The 15,045-nt window shown below is 46.0% G+C and overlaps 1 non-coding gene across 1 annotated transcript; it reads left to right on the top strand.

Annotated features, from left to right (window-relative positions):
- The first annotated feature begins 3,734 nt into the window (after nt 1–3,734).
- LOC129461409 (U6 spliceosomal RNA) lies at nt 3,735–3,842 on the top strand. The gene has a single exon (XR_008650543.1). It is a non-coding gene; the product is annotated as a U6 spliceosomal RNA (small nuclear RNA).
- The last annotated feature ends 11,203 nt before the right edge of the window (nt 3,843–15,045 follow it).

Below are 15,045 nucleotides of genomic sequence, written 5' to 3'. Positions count from 1 at the left end.
CTCTAGCCTGGTCAACAAGAGCGGGAAACTCCGTATCAAAAAAAAAAAAAGGAAGCCTAACTTACGTTTTATGCGCCTGTAACCGCCACTGAGTGTTGGCCAATCCCAGCAGCCCAGCAGCTTTACTTCATCCACTCACAGGCTGCTGAGCATTCAAACTGTGTTCAAATAAGGCAAACGCTGAGCGGTAACCAATCCAGCTCTTTCTGTACCTCACTTCCGATTTCTGTATGTCACTTTCCTTTTCTTGTCCATAAATTTGTTCTGACCACGAGGCACCCCTGCAGTCTGTCTCAATCTGCCGTGACTTCGGGAGCTGCCTGATTTGCCAGAGGTTCGTTGTTCAGTTAAACTCCTTTAAATTTATTTTATGTATTTTATTTTATTTTATTTTATTTATTTTTATTTATTTCATTTTTATTTTTATTTTATTTCATTTTTATTTTTATTTTATTTTATTTTTATTTTTATTTTTATTTTTATTTTTTTGAGACGGAGTCTCACTCTGTGCCTGGAGTCTCGCTCTGTGCCCCAGGCTGGAGTGCAGTGGCACCATCTCTGCTCACTGCAACCTCCACCTCCTAATTCAAGTGATTCTCCCGCCTCAGCCTTACGAGTAGCTGGTATTACAGGTGCCCACCACCACACCTGGTTAATTTTTTCTGTTTTTAGTAGAGACGGGTATTCACCACGTTGGCAAGGCTGGTCTTGAACTCTTGACCTCAAGTGATCTGCTCACCTCAGTCTCCCAAAGTGCTGGGATTACAGGTGTGAGCCACTGTACCTGGCCCCCTTTAAATTTAATTCTGCTGAAGTTTTTCTTTTAACAGATGGTGTCAGAAGCGGAGTCCAGAGTAGAGCTTCTAGGGACCTTCAGGAGTGCTGAGTGAACACGCAAGGTGCCTGCGGAACCCACTTGTGTCCATTGACCTCTCCGAGTGGCCGGGGATTGTGGGTGAGTTCCCTCTCGGATTTCAGAGCTCCACAGATTTGTGTTTTGAGCTCTCCGAGTTTCATTGAGCAAATATCTGATCCAAACTGGGTTTGGAAGCTGTGACAGAAACTGGACTGTTTCCGGGAACGGATCTGATCTGGTAATTAGCTGGCTTGGACCCAGTTAGAGGCCTCAGTCAGAAAGAAACTGGTAGCAAATGGTAATATTGCAGGAGGTGTAAAATTTGGCTTTTAAAAATTAACGGGGATGTTTGTGTTCTACCCCTTTGTTTCATTTTTCTTGTGCACTTAGGTATTTAAAAAAAAATTACTGGGTAAGTTAATCAAGGGAACCTGAGAGTAATGCCAATATTTTAGGTAAAAATGGGATCCTTTTTTTTTTTTTTTTTTGAGGTGGAGTCTCGCTTGGTCGCCCAGGCTGGAGTGCAGTGGCGCCATCTCGGCTCACTGCAAGCTCCACCTCCCAGGTTCACGCCATTCTCCTGCCTCAGCCTCCTGAGTAGCTGGGACTACGGGCACCCGCCACCACGCCCGGCTGATTTTTTTTTTTTGTATTTTCAGTAGAGACGGGGTTTCACCGTGTGAGCCAGGATGGTCTCGATCTCCTGACCTCGTTGTCCGCCCGCCTCTGCCTCCCAAAGTGCTGGGATTACAGGCATGAGCCACCGTGCCCCACCAAAAATGGGATCCTTAAATTCTGAAAAACCGAGTTCCTTCCTGCTTATACATTAGGCACGGGAAGGAGCAAAGAGTTACAGAAATGGCAAAATCTGGCTGAGCGTGGTGGCTCACGCCTGTAATCCCAGCACTTTGGGAGGCTAAGGTGGGTGGATCACCTGAGCTCAGGAGTTCAAAACCAGCCTGCCCAACATGGTGAAACCCATCTCTACTAAAAAGACAAAAATTAGTGGGGCGTGGTAGTTTGTGCCTGTAGTCCCAGCTACTTATGAGGCTGAGGCACGAGAATTGCTTGAATCCAGTAGGCGGAGGTTGCAGTGAGTGGAGATTGTACCACTGTACTCCAGCCTGGGTGACAGAGCGAGACTCTGTCTCAAAAAATAAACATGGCTGGGCGCAGTGGCTCACACCTATAATCCCAGCACTTTGGAAGGCCAAGGCAGGTTGTATCACCTGAGGTCAGGAGTTTGAGACCAGCCTGGCCAACATGGTGAAACTCTGTCTCTACTAAAAATACAAAAAATTAGCCAGGTGTGGTGGCACGCACCTGTAATCCCAGCTACTTGGGAGGCTGAGGCGGGAGAATCTTGAACCCAGGAGGCTGAGGTTGCAGTGAGCCAAGATTGCTCCATTGCACTCCAGCCTGGGCAACAAGAGCAAAACACCGTCTCAAAAATAAATAAATAAATAAAAATTAAAAAATTAAAACGAGGGCTCCCAAAAGTTAAATCTGCTAATCTTTCAGCTTCGTTACTATCCTGATCCAAAGGAAGCAGACTGCAGCACCAGTTGGCTGACTTTGGATAAGTAATGGGGTCCATTCTACCTGAGTAAAGGATGGGATTGGGTTAGAGGCCCTCCCCTCAGTAAAGTCCCCCTTGGTTAAAAATGGGTTAAAGATGACAGGGCCCAGCTGGGGGCAAGTTTGAGCCTTGCGAGTTCAATATTGGGTGCTAAGCACAGTGGCCAGTGTCTGGGTTTTGTCACGTATTTTGCTTTGGCGCCAGAATGAAAAATGTTAATTGGCTTACCCCACGCAACCCCTCGGGCCACAGCTTGCAAAACTAAGAGGCTTTTGCCTAAGGTTCCATAAAACAGAAAAAGAATTTCCTTTATGATGCCACAGGCTTGGCCCTCAGGACTATAGTGTGGCAAACAAGGTCACTAGGGCCACCTGGGCAAAGGGAACCCAGAAGCCTGGCATGCTGGCAAAAGGTAAAGTATTTCTTACCCATTAGACTCCGGCCTCTCTCTGTGCAAACTGGTTAAATGAACAGTAAAAATCACTGTTTATCTCCTCTGTAATGCTTTGATTAATACAAAAAAGAATTCTGAGGCTGCTCTTAAGAAGCTGTAATCAATCTGGTGTGCTTTGTGTCTTTCTGTATTCTGTCACAAAGAGGGGTACCTTCGGATAAAATGCGTGCCTAGGGCCGCGTAAGCCCCCTGTTCGAGATGGCCAAGCAAACTGGTCAATCATGTCCTTGGAAGCTTAACCTTCTAATACCATGTGGCCGTGCTTGCTCTTTTCACAACAGTGGGCCAGGTTCAGGGTTCCATTCCCAGCTCACTCAACGAGTACTTTCTGGTGTGACCTTTACCATGTGTTGATTCTCTTCCCTCTGTTTCTTATAGAACACAGAAATATTAGCTGTTTGGCCTAGCCAAGGTTGGGAAATAAAAGATTTAAAAGGACTTTTTAAAACAAGTGCTATAGTTAAAACTCAGGTACATTAAAAGTGGATATTTGGCCAGGCGTCATGGCTCATGCCTGTAATCCCAGTACTTGGGGAGGCTGAGGCAGGCGGATCACTTGAGGTCAGGAATTCAAGACAAGCCTGGGCAACATAGCAAAACTCTGCCTCTACTAAAAAAAAAAAAAAAAAAAAAAAATTAGCTGGGCATGTTGGTGCACGCCTGTAATCCCAGCTATTCAGGAAGGCGGGAAAATTGCTTGCACCTGGGAGGCGGAGCTTGCAGTGAGCCAAGATTGCACCACTGCACTCCTGCCTGGGCGACAGAGCGAGACTCTGTCTCAAAAAAATAAATAAAGTAAAATAAAACACAATAAAATAAAATAAAATAAATAAAATAAAAGTGTAGTACTCCCTTCAGCAGCACATATACTAAAATTGGAATGATACAGAGAAGATTAGCATGGCCCCCTGCACAAGGATGACATGCAAATTCATGAAGCGTTCCATATTTTGTGCATCCTGGCAAGATCATTTCTGTGTCTGCTAACTAGCACTAAGGAAATAGCGCAAATCTAAGCAGAAATAGGTGGCACCCAAAAACAAAATTATGATTTTCATTAAAAAATATATATATAAAATAAAATACATATAAAATAAAATATATATATATAATATATATATATGTGTGTGTATATTCAAATTATCATTATTATTATTTTTTTTTTTTTGAGATGGAGTTTCACTCTTGTCACCCAGGCTGGAGTGCCATCGCACGATCTCGGCTTACGGCAACCTCTGCCTCCCGGGTTCAAGTGACTCTCCTGCCTCAGCCTCCCGGGTAGTTGGGATTACAGGTGCCTGCCACCACGCCCAGCTAATTTTTGTATTTTTAGTAGAGACAGGGTCTCGCCATGTAGGCCAGGCTGGTCTTGAACTCCTGACCCAAAGTGCTGGGATTACAGGTGTGAGCCACCATGCCTGGCAATGTGTATATTCAAATTCTAACAGCCTGAGACTCCTTGGGAAAAACAGGAGGCACCAGAGACGCCATTTTGGAAGAAAACCTGTTTTCCTCATGGAACCACAGGAATTGGAAATGGATAGATTTCCCTTCAGAAATCTAAGGCTCTGTCCTTTTTGGGATTCAGGATCTGGTATAAAAATGGGACCCTTAATTTTTGGAGACCTGTTTTGCCTTTCTGCTGTGCCCACTTATTATATTGGGCCCTAGAAACTGCATGCTTTCCTGGTCCTGTTTGTCCAAGGACTCCACCCTAAAGCCAGTAATCTCAAATAAATAAATAAGCACCTAAATCAAATATTTTGAAAGAACAATAAAAACGAATGCCTTTTAGTTCACGTAACTTTAGTAATCTTTGAGAAATAAAAAGTTTTAAAGATTATTGGGAAAAATGAAGACATTTAGTCTAAATTAGGCAGGTCAGATATTAGGTTTGTTCTATTCTTTAAGGTCATCAACTGCTTCTTAGGCTTTTGAAAATTGTTCAATTTACCTACTTTGGAGCATTAGATTCTAGATAAGGCCTGGGAACATGGTGGAATTAGCCATGCACTCTATCTATGCAAAGGTTATAAAGAAAAGAGATTTTTTTTATAATTAACAAAAACCACAGGTGGTTGTGCTCCACCTACCCAGCACAGCAGGTGAGATGATGCACTCTCAGTGGACTGAAGAGGCCACGGGATCCCACCTCAACTGGATAGCACGCTGGCCTTCACCTTCATTGCACCATGGCAGCTTTCATGTAAGCCACTGACTCGTGCACATGTTAGACTCCTTGGTCTATAAGAAAGCATCTTGTATGGTAAATTGTTGTTCTAAAGTAAAATAACTGGTTTGTTCAAAAAGGGGATGTTAAAGACAAGTCAGAAAGTCAAAGCATGTTGTAGATGGTATGGGAAAGTCATGAATGGGTTCATGAAAGGAAATTTAAGCCACCAAAAGTAAAAATTGCTAGTTACCATTATAACATATGATTGAAACTGAAAAAATAGTTTTACATGGAAAGTGTGTGAGAAGAGTGAAACATGTTTTTGGTAAAAGATTTTAAAAAGGCAGGAGAATGTAAATTTTCACCTAGTTTAGAGGGTTATGTGATTTTTAAATTAGATAAGAATAAGCTCACAGTTTGAACAAGTTGTGGAAGGTTTGTAAACATTAATCTTGCAAAAAAAATTCTTTGTGCGAACATGTTGACTAAATTTAAAGGGGTATTTTCCAGTTTTCCATAAATTAAACATTGAAATAAAAGGACAAACAGGGTTTTTTTTTTTGTTTTTTTGTTGCCCACGCTATGGGCAACTATGCAGCCAGGCATGTTGGTGCATGCCTGTAATCCCAGCTACTCAGGAAGCTGAGGTGGGAAAATTGCTTGAACCCAGGAGGCAGAGGTTGCAGTGAGCCAAGATCACACCACTGCATTCCAGCCTGGGTGACAGAGCAAGACCCTATCTCGAAAAAAAGAAAAAAGAAAAGCAATAGCTACCTGGGTGTCAGGTATCAGTGAGAATGGGAAGTCAGGTCTTCTCTGACTCCTAGGACATTCCTCTCTCTGTCTTTAGGAGTTGAATTCCTTGTTAGAACTCCATCTTGTTAAAGGGGACTCGCACCTGCCCTTGCCTTCTGCGGCAGCCCTCCTTAATCCTCTCCAAACTTCCATCTCCAGACCACACAGATTCTCCTCACGAGTGCCCTGGGTGGACATTGGTGAAAGGTCACTGCCTTCAGGACACACCATAGGTACAGTCACCAAGGTAACCCAGTTCAAAGAAGAGCAGGATGTTGGATATTTACAAAGGAGATCTAGCAATTGGTCCAAACCAGTCAGTGCTGGCATGCACCATTCGTCGTGCCATCAGTGGCAAGATGGAGATCTGGCAATGCATGGGCTCACAGTAAGATACACGTCCTGTGCCATTCCACCCTATGATTGGAAAAGGAGTCTTCTTCTTTTCTTTTTCTTTCTTTCTTTCTTTTTTTTTTTTTTTTTTGAGACAGGGTCTCACACTGTTGCCCAGGTTGTAGTGTAATGGTGCAATCTTGGCTCACTGCAGCCTCTGCCTCCTGGGGTCAAGTGATCCTCTCACCTCAGCCTCCTGAGTGGCTGAGATCACAGATGCCAGCCACCACGCCTGGCTAATTTTTTTGTTTGTTTTATGTTTTTTGAGACTGAATCTCGCCCTGTTGCGCAGGCTGGAGTGCAATGGTGCAATCTCGGCTCACTGCAACTTCCACCTCCCGGGTTCAAGCAATTCTTCTGTCTCAGCCTCTCAAGTAGCTGGGATTACAGGTGCCCGCCACTACACCTGGCTAATTTTTATATTTTTAGTAGAGACGGGGTTTCGCCATGTTGACTAGGCTTGTCACAAACTCCTGACCTCAAATGATCTGCCCACCTCGGCCTTCCAAAGTGCTGGGATTACAGGTGTGAGCCACTGCACCCAGCCAATTTTTGTATTTTTTTTTTGTAGAGACAGGGTTTTGCCATGTTGCCCAGGCTGGTCTCGAACTCCTGACCTCAGGTGATCCGCCTTCCTCAGCCTCCCAAAGTGGTGGGATTACAGGTGGGAGCCACCATGTCCAGCTGCTTTTTTTTTTTTTAAATTTTTTTTTTTTGACATAACAGACAACACCACTCTCTCTCTTTTATTTTTTTTATAGAGACGGGGTCTCACTATGTTGACCGGGCTGGTCTTTTTAAATTTTATTTTTTTGAGATGGAGTCTCACTCTGTCACCCAGGCTGGAGTGTAGTGGCAGGATCTTGGCTCACTGCAACATCTGCACCCCAGGTTCAAGCGATTCTCCTGCCTTAGCCTTCCAAGTAGCTGGGATTACAGGCTCATGCCACGTCGCTGGCTAATTTTTTTTTTTTTTGTATGTTTTTAAATTTTTTTTTTTAAGTAGAGACAGGGTTTCAGCATGTTGGCTAGACCGGTCTTGAACTCCTGACGTCAGATGATCCACCCTCCTCGACCTCCCAAAGTGCTGGTATTACAGGCATGAGCCACCATACCCAGCCTTCCTGCTATTTTTGAAGTACCTGTACCAGGCTGGTTTCTCTGGGTGAGGGGAGTGGTCAGGCAGAGGCAGGCCCCGTCATGGTAAGCAGCTAGGAGACCCTGTCAATCTTCATAGACATAGATCAAGCAATTATTACTACAGAAATTGTAGGAGCAGATTCTGCAGCATGTCAGATCCAAAGAAGCTTCCCTTGCAAGTTGGTAACCTTGAGGGCTTCAATACCACACAGAGTTGGTCTAGGTGATGGCTGGCCATCCAGGTGTAATAACTTGGGGAACAATTCCAGGATGGAGGTTATGTTGCTAGACTTGTTTGTCCGGGAAAGTGGTAGACAGGAAGTTCCTGTCTGCACACGTCTCCAGGCTCCAGCCCGTTCCCCTGTCCATCTGTCCTGCAGACTCCGCCTCAGGCATGGTGTCTTGGAGGACGTGCAGAAAGGCAGCCATGCACTTTCTAGGTTTCGATGCCATCTTAGAGTCACTGGTCACCAGGTCTGGGTCAAAGGGGAGTCTCTGGCTGTCAAGACTGGACTGGGAGGAATCACGTCGCGTCTTCACCATCAGCTTTATCTGCTTTGCCTTTTCTGACTTCAGCTTTCTCTGCAGGGCCTATCAGCAGGGTCGATAAAGATTGATATCTTTTTGTTATCCTCGTCCCGAATCTTGCCACTGACATTCTTCAGTGCCTAGGCGATGCTGGCATTCTCCACAAAGATGTGGGCCTGCGTTTTCTCATAGTGAAACTGAATCAGGAGGAAGGGACATTGCATTGACTCTGAATCAAATTCAGCAGCCACTTCTCATCTCATTTTATGCAGATCTTGAACTAGCAGGTCCCTAAGGTCCGATCTGGCCCGTTTCCCTCTGTTCTTTTCTCTGGAGGTTTTTGGCGCTTTCTCTGTGTTAGCATGGGTTTGGTCTTGTTTATGGAAACTGCCTCTCCCGTGGCTGGGCGCGGTGGCTCACGCCTGTAATCCCAACACTTTGGGAGGCCAAGGCTGGCGGATCACCAGAGGTCAGTTCGAGACCAGCCTGGCCAACATGGCGAAAACCCGTCTCTACTAAAAATATAAAAAAATTAGCCAGGTGTGGTGGCGGGCACCTGTGGTCCCAGCTACTTAGGAGGTTGAGGCAGGAGAATCGCTTGAACCCGGGAGGCGGAGGTTGCAGTGAGCTGAAATTGTGCCATTGTACTCCAGCCTGGGTGACAGAGTGAGACTCCGTTTAAAAAAAAAAGTAAGTAAATAAATAAATGTTGATATTATGTAGCCATGTTACGTAGTTTTGCATAGCCTTTCTCTGTCTTATAGCTGTGAAAGACAATTTCCAGAACATAGCCTGGAATGGAGAATTGAAGATAAAGTGAGAACTGTTGGGCATAGTAACCTAAAAAGGGTTCCAATGCAAAATGAACTGAGAACCGGAGATGGCAGTTGTTTGAGATCTGGAATCTTCAGAAGAGGTAGATCAGACTTGCTCAGGAAATAATGGGTCCTGCCATGACAGCGGGTACGGATGGGGCTACAAGGTGAGAGAGGTTGGATAGGAGAGTATTTAAGAGAAAGTCATGGTGAAACCCCGTCTCTACTAAAAATACAAAAAATTAGCCGGGCGAGGTGGCGGGCGCCTGTAGTCCCAGCTACTCGGGAGTCTGAGGCAGGAGAATGGCGTGAATCCGGGAGGTGGAGCTTGCAGTGAGCCGAGATCGTGCCACTGCACTCCAGCCTGGGCGACAGAGCCAGACTCCGTCTCAAAAAAAACAAAAAAAAAAGAGAAAGCAAAAAAAGGTGGAAAAGGACCAAAGGACAGTCCGTGAGACCCCAGGGAATGCATTAAACCTGATGAATTTCTGAGCAATGACGTCTGATATTCAGGCTTCCGTCGTTTCTTTTGTGCTGTAATCTTCCGTGTTTTCTCTGCACATAGCTCAGCAAAGCTCTGTTCACCAGTTAACCTAGAGTCTGTCTTGAGATAAGCAGGGAGGGCTGCACAAGGGCAGAGTGGTTTGTAGACCTGAAAAGGAAATTGTAAGAGCTGGCAGATCTTAACCAGGAGAGGGGGCCCCTTTCCACAGCCTAGAAGCTTCTGAACTCATTTAAATGGAACTGAATTATATGAAGTCAAATGTCAGTTGGGGAAAAAGTCAAACTTTATTATTTATTTATTTATTTGTAATTGTGTGTGTATACACACATATATATATTTTAAATTTTTTTAAATTATGATCTCCGTGATAGTACCAAATCAAACTTTTTTTGGAGACAGAGTCTTGCTCTGTCACCCAGGCTGGAGTGCAGTGGCGTGATCTTGGCTCACTGCAACCTCCGCCTCCCAGGTTCAAGCAATTCTCCTGCCTCAGCCTCCTGAAGAGCTGGGATTACAGGCATGTGCCACCATGCCCGGCTAATTTTTGTATTTTTAGTAGAGATAGGGTTTCACCATGTTGGCCAGGGCCAGGCTGGTCTTGAACTCCTGACCTCAGGTGATCCACCCGCCTTGGCCTCCCAAAGTGTTGGAATTACTGGCATGAGCCACCACGCTGGCCCAAACCCTGCTTTTTACTGGAGAGATAAAGTAGCCCTAAGTAAAAAAAAAAAAAAAAAAAGAAAAAAAAGACCCTGTTTCACTTCTTTTGGATATACCCAGGGGTGACATTGCTAAATTGTTCTGCAATTCCTCTTTTTTTTTTTTTTGCGGGTTGGGGGATGGAGTCTCACTCCCAGGCTGGAGTGCAATGGTGTGATCTCCGCTCACTGCAACCCCCACCTCCCGGGCTCAAACGACTCTCCTGCCATGAGGAGCTGTGATTACAGGCGCCTGCTACCATGCCCTGCTAATTTTTTTTTTTTTTTTTTTTTTTTTTTTAGTAGAGACAGGGTTTCACCGTGTTGGCCAGGCTGGTCTCGAACTCCTGACCTCGTGATCCGCCCGCCACAGCCTCTCAAAGTGCTGGGATGACAGGCATGAGCCACCGCACCCAGTAGATCATTCTGTAATTCTGTGTTTAACTTTTTCTCCCCTAAACTTAAGTGATATTTAACTTTCTGAGGAATCACCAAATCAAAGGTGACTTTTGAGACAAATACAGGAAGTGGAGGTGCTTTTCCTCATGTAGATGAAGACATTCTAAACCCAGAACTGAAAACACACATGGAAACCTTTTAAGTATCAGGATGCCTCGGTGGACAAAATGGATACATCCAACTTCTCAAGGAGCTTCATATTCAGTATTAAAGCTGAGGTGAGCTGAGGTGATTCACGCCTGTAATCCCAACATTTTGGGAGGCCGAGGCAGGCGGATCACTTGAGACCAGGAGTTTAAGACCAGCCTGGACAACATAGTGAGACCCCTCCTGCCTGCCCCCGTCTCTACAAAAAATAAAAAAATTACAGACGCGTGGTGTAGTCCCAGCTACTTGGCAGTCAAAGGTAGGAGGACTGCTTGAACCCAGGAGCGGGCTGAAGCTGCAGTGAGCCTTGATTGTGCCACTGAACTTTAGCTTGGGAGGCAGTGAGACCCTGTCTCAAAAAAAAAAAGAAAGGAAGAATTTCTCTCTCCCAGCTTCCCTTGGTTTCGCCTCCCCCTGCCCGCCCCCCGGCTAAAAAGTGATTGGGGACCTTTTAAAAAACTTCCTGTTCTACACAGAATGGGATTATAGCCCCGAGATGATCCATGAAAGATTTTCAGGAAGAATGAAGAGTTTAGGGAGTGAAGGTTCTAAAACAGTAAATAGAGTGTCACAAAGAAATCCATTCATCTCTTTGAAGGCTAGGTATTTGGAAAAAGGGAGAAAGAAAACTTCATTCAGAGAGCACTTGCCTGTATTTAGGAGTGTTTGGAGAGGGTGGGGCGACTATAGAATTTGGGTAAAGTTCAGTGTCTTACAAATCAGCCCTGAAATAGCCCTGATCCCTGTAGGCCCCTCTGGTTTCCCAACCCCTCCACCAGCTTCCAAATTTGCATTAAAAAGCTTTGGCTTGTTCATTCTGTTCTTTCCTTCTTTCCTTTCTTTTATTTATTATTATTTTTTTTTTGAGACGAGTCTGACACGAGTCTGGCCCGGGCTGGAGTACAATGGCGCAATCTCCTCTCACTGCAAGCTCCGCCTCCCGGGTTCACGCCATTCTCCTGCCTCAGCCTCTCCCAGTAGCTGGGACTGCAGGCGCCCGCCACCACGACCGGCTAATTTTTTTGTATTTTTAGTAGAGACGGGGTGTCACCGTGGTCTCGATCTCCCGACCTCGTGATCTGCCCGCCTCGGCCTCCCAAAGTGCTGGGATTACAAGCGTGAGCCACCGCGCCCAGCCTTTTTTAAATTTTTTAATAGAGATGGGGTTTCTCCATGTTGGCCAGGCTGGTCTCGAACTTCTGACCTTGTGATCCACCCGCCTCGACCTCCCAAAGTGCTGGGATTACAGGCGTGAGCCACTGCAGCCGGCCTTATTTCTGTTCTTTTTTCTTTTTTGAGACAGTCTCACTCTGTCACCTGGGCTGGAGTACACTGGCACAATCTCGGCTCACTGCAACTTCCGCCTCCTGGGTTCGAGTGATTCTAGTGCCTCAGCCTCCCAAGCAGCTGAGACTACAGGCACATGCCACTGTGCCCGGCTAATTTTTTGTATTTATAGTAGAGACGGTGTTTTGCCAGGTTGGCCAGGCTGGTCTCCAACTCCTGGTCTCAAGTGATCTGCCCACCTCGGCCTCCCAAAGTGTTGGGATTACAGGCGTGAGCCACTGTGCCAGGCCCTCAATCTGTTACTTCTTTCTTTCTTTTTTCATTAATTTAAGTTCTGGGATACACGTGCAGGATGTGCAGATTTGCTACATAGGTAAATGCCTGCCGTGGTGGTTTGCTGAACCTATCGACCTACGTATTAGGCCTCACAGCCATTAGCTATTTGTCCTGATGCTCTTCCGCCTCCTGCCCATTCTTTGTTATTTCTTCATATTCCAATTAATGTTCATTTTGAGGACCTGGCCAGGCAAGGTTGCAGTCCGGAGTCAAACTGAGGAAAGTATTTCCTTTCACAGACACTTAGACCATGTTGGGAGGGGAAATCATTGTCCTCCACATGCATATGGGTGTGTTATAAACCCCAGGAAGGTAAATACTAAGCAAAGGCGTGCACAGATAATTATTGCAACTGATGATTCCACGTCAATTGTACTGTACCGTGAGCAGACTTATAGGCTGCTGTGACAGGGGCCATCACCTGGGTACGAGGGTGCTGACTTGCTCTTGAAGAGGTGACTTTAAATTGTAAGTTGAATAGATGAAAGGATATTGGCCAAGTGGAGGAACTTTGAGGGGAGGGGGTTGGGTATCCTGGTTGGGAGGATATTACATACAGAAATCAGGGAGGGGTGACAACATTGCCTCTTCTAGTAATTGTCTGGGTGTGGTAACTCAGGACTGTAATCCCAGCACTTTGAGAGGCTGAGATGGGAGGATTGCTTGAGCTTGGGAGTTCCAGATCAGCCTGGGTAACACAAGGAGATCTAAAAATTTAAAAAAAAACATAGCTGGGTGTGGTGGCTCATTCCTATAATCCCAACAACTTGACTCAGGAGGCTGAAGTGGGAGGATCCCTTAAGGTCAGGAGGTTGAGGCTGAAGTGAGCTAGCACTTTGGGAGGCCGAGGTATGTGGATTACTTGAGGCCAGGAGTTCTAGACCAGCCTGGCTAACATAGTGAAACCCCATCTCTACTAAAAATAAAAAAATTAGCCAGGCATGGTGGTACGTGCCTGTAATCCCAGTGACTCGGGAGGCTGAGGCAGGTGAATCACTTGACCCCGGGAGGCGGAGGCTGCAGTGAGCCAAGGTCATACCACTGCACTCCAGCCTGGGCAACAAGAGTGAAACTCCATCTCAAAAAAACGATAATAATTTAAAGTTTTTTTAAATAAAAAAAAATATTAACAAAGGACCCACACATCTGGGGTGATGGGCTGGGCGTGGTGGCTCACGCCTGTAATTCCAGCACTTTGCGAGGCCGAGGCGGGCGGATCACGAGGTCAGGAGATCGAGACTATCCTGGCTAACACGGTGAAACCCCGTCTCTACTAAAAATACAAAACATTAGCCGGGCGTGGTGGCGGGCGCCTGTAGTCCCAGCTACTCGGGAGGCTGAGGCAGGAGAATGGCGTGAAACTGGGAGGCGGAGCTTGCAGTGAGCTGAGATCACGCCACTGCACTCCAGCCTGGGCGACAGAGTGAGACTCTGTCTCAACAAAAAAAAAAAAGAAAAAGAAAAGAAATAGAGTAGATGATTTTAGAAATGACAAGGAATCCCAATGAGAGGTTCTACCTGGGACAAAATAGAAAAGTGGGAAATCATAATAAGCTCTGGAATTGGGACAGTGGTATTGTTTATTTTTTAGTTGTGGCAAATCTAATGTAAAATATGGACATTAAAGGAAACTGGGTGGAGAACATAGAGAACTTTCTGTACTTTTTGCAACTTTTCTGTAAGTCTAAATTTATTCGAAGACCGGGCACAGTGGCTCATGCCTGTAATCCCAGAACTTTAGGAGGCTGAAGCAGGCAGATCACTTGAGCTCAGTAGTTTGAGACCAGCCTGGGCAAAAAAGTGAGACTTCATCTCCACTAAAATTTTAAAAAATTAGCTGGCTTTGCTGGTGAGCACCTGCACCAAACTGGTTAGCTTGGGCAGCATAGCGACAACCTGTTTCTATAAATAAGATAAAAATCAGCTGGGGGCCAGGCGTGGTGGCTCACGCCTGTAATCTCAGTGCTTTGGGAGGCCGAGGCGGGCGGATCACCTGAGGTCGGGAGTTTGAGACCAGCCTGACCAACATGGAGAAACCCTGTCTATACTAAAAGTATAAAAATTAGCTGGGCATGATGGCACTAGGGAGGCTGAGGCAGGAGAATCACTTGAACTCGGGGGGCGGAGGTTGCAGTGAGCTGAGATCACTCCACTGCACTCCAGCCTGGCTACAGAGCAAGACTCCGCAGCGGGGTATTGCATGCATGTAATCCCAGCTACTCTGGAGGCTGAGGCAGGAGAATCACTTGAACCCGGGGGGCGGAGGTCACAGTGAGCCAAGATCATGCTATTCCAGCCTAGGTGACAGAGTGAGACTCCCTCTCAAAAAAAAAGAAAAAAGAAAAAAATGCATTTACAGAAACTAGGAAAATCAAATTCAGGGGGGAGGCTGGAGGGCAAAGAGTGGGTGTGGCCAGACTTTAATCCATTCTCCATCTGTGGGTGGTCCCTGGGGTATAAAACAGCTCCAGGGCCCTTGCCCTGCCTTTCATCCTCAGGATGGGAAGTCCTCACAGAGTCCAGTAAGTATTGACTTCCCATGGCGTTCCTGCACTTCCCCCATGGTCACATGAGCCTCACATTTAGGTTGTGATGAGACTCCCCCTAAAATCTCCAACACTGAGTCCTCTCTATTTGTAGTCATGACTCCCACACCTTGATTCTCTGCCCCTAATACTCTTTTTTTTTTTTTTTGAGATGGAGTTTCACTCTTGTTGCCCCGGCTGGAGTGCAGTGGCACGATCGTGGCTCACTGCAACCTCTGCCTCCCAGGTTCAAGCGATTCTCCTGCCTCAGCCTCCCGAGTAGCTGGGATTACAGGCATGCACCACCATGCCCAGTTGGTTGTTTTTGTATTTTTAGTAGAGGTGGGGTTTCACC

This window comes from Symphalangus syndactylus, chromosome 13 (genome assembly GCF_028878055.3).
Source record: "Symphalangus syndactylus isolate Jambi chromosome 13, NHGRI_mSymSyn1-v2.1_pri, whole genome shotgun sequence".
Taxonomy (NCBI): Eukaryota; Metazoa; Chordata; class Mammalia; order Primates; family Hylobatidae; genus Symphalangus; species Symphalangus syndactylus.
This window is presented reverse-complemented; position numbering and strand designations above follow the sequence as displayed.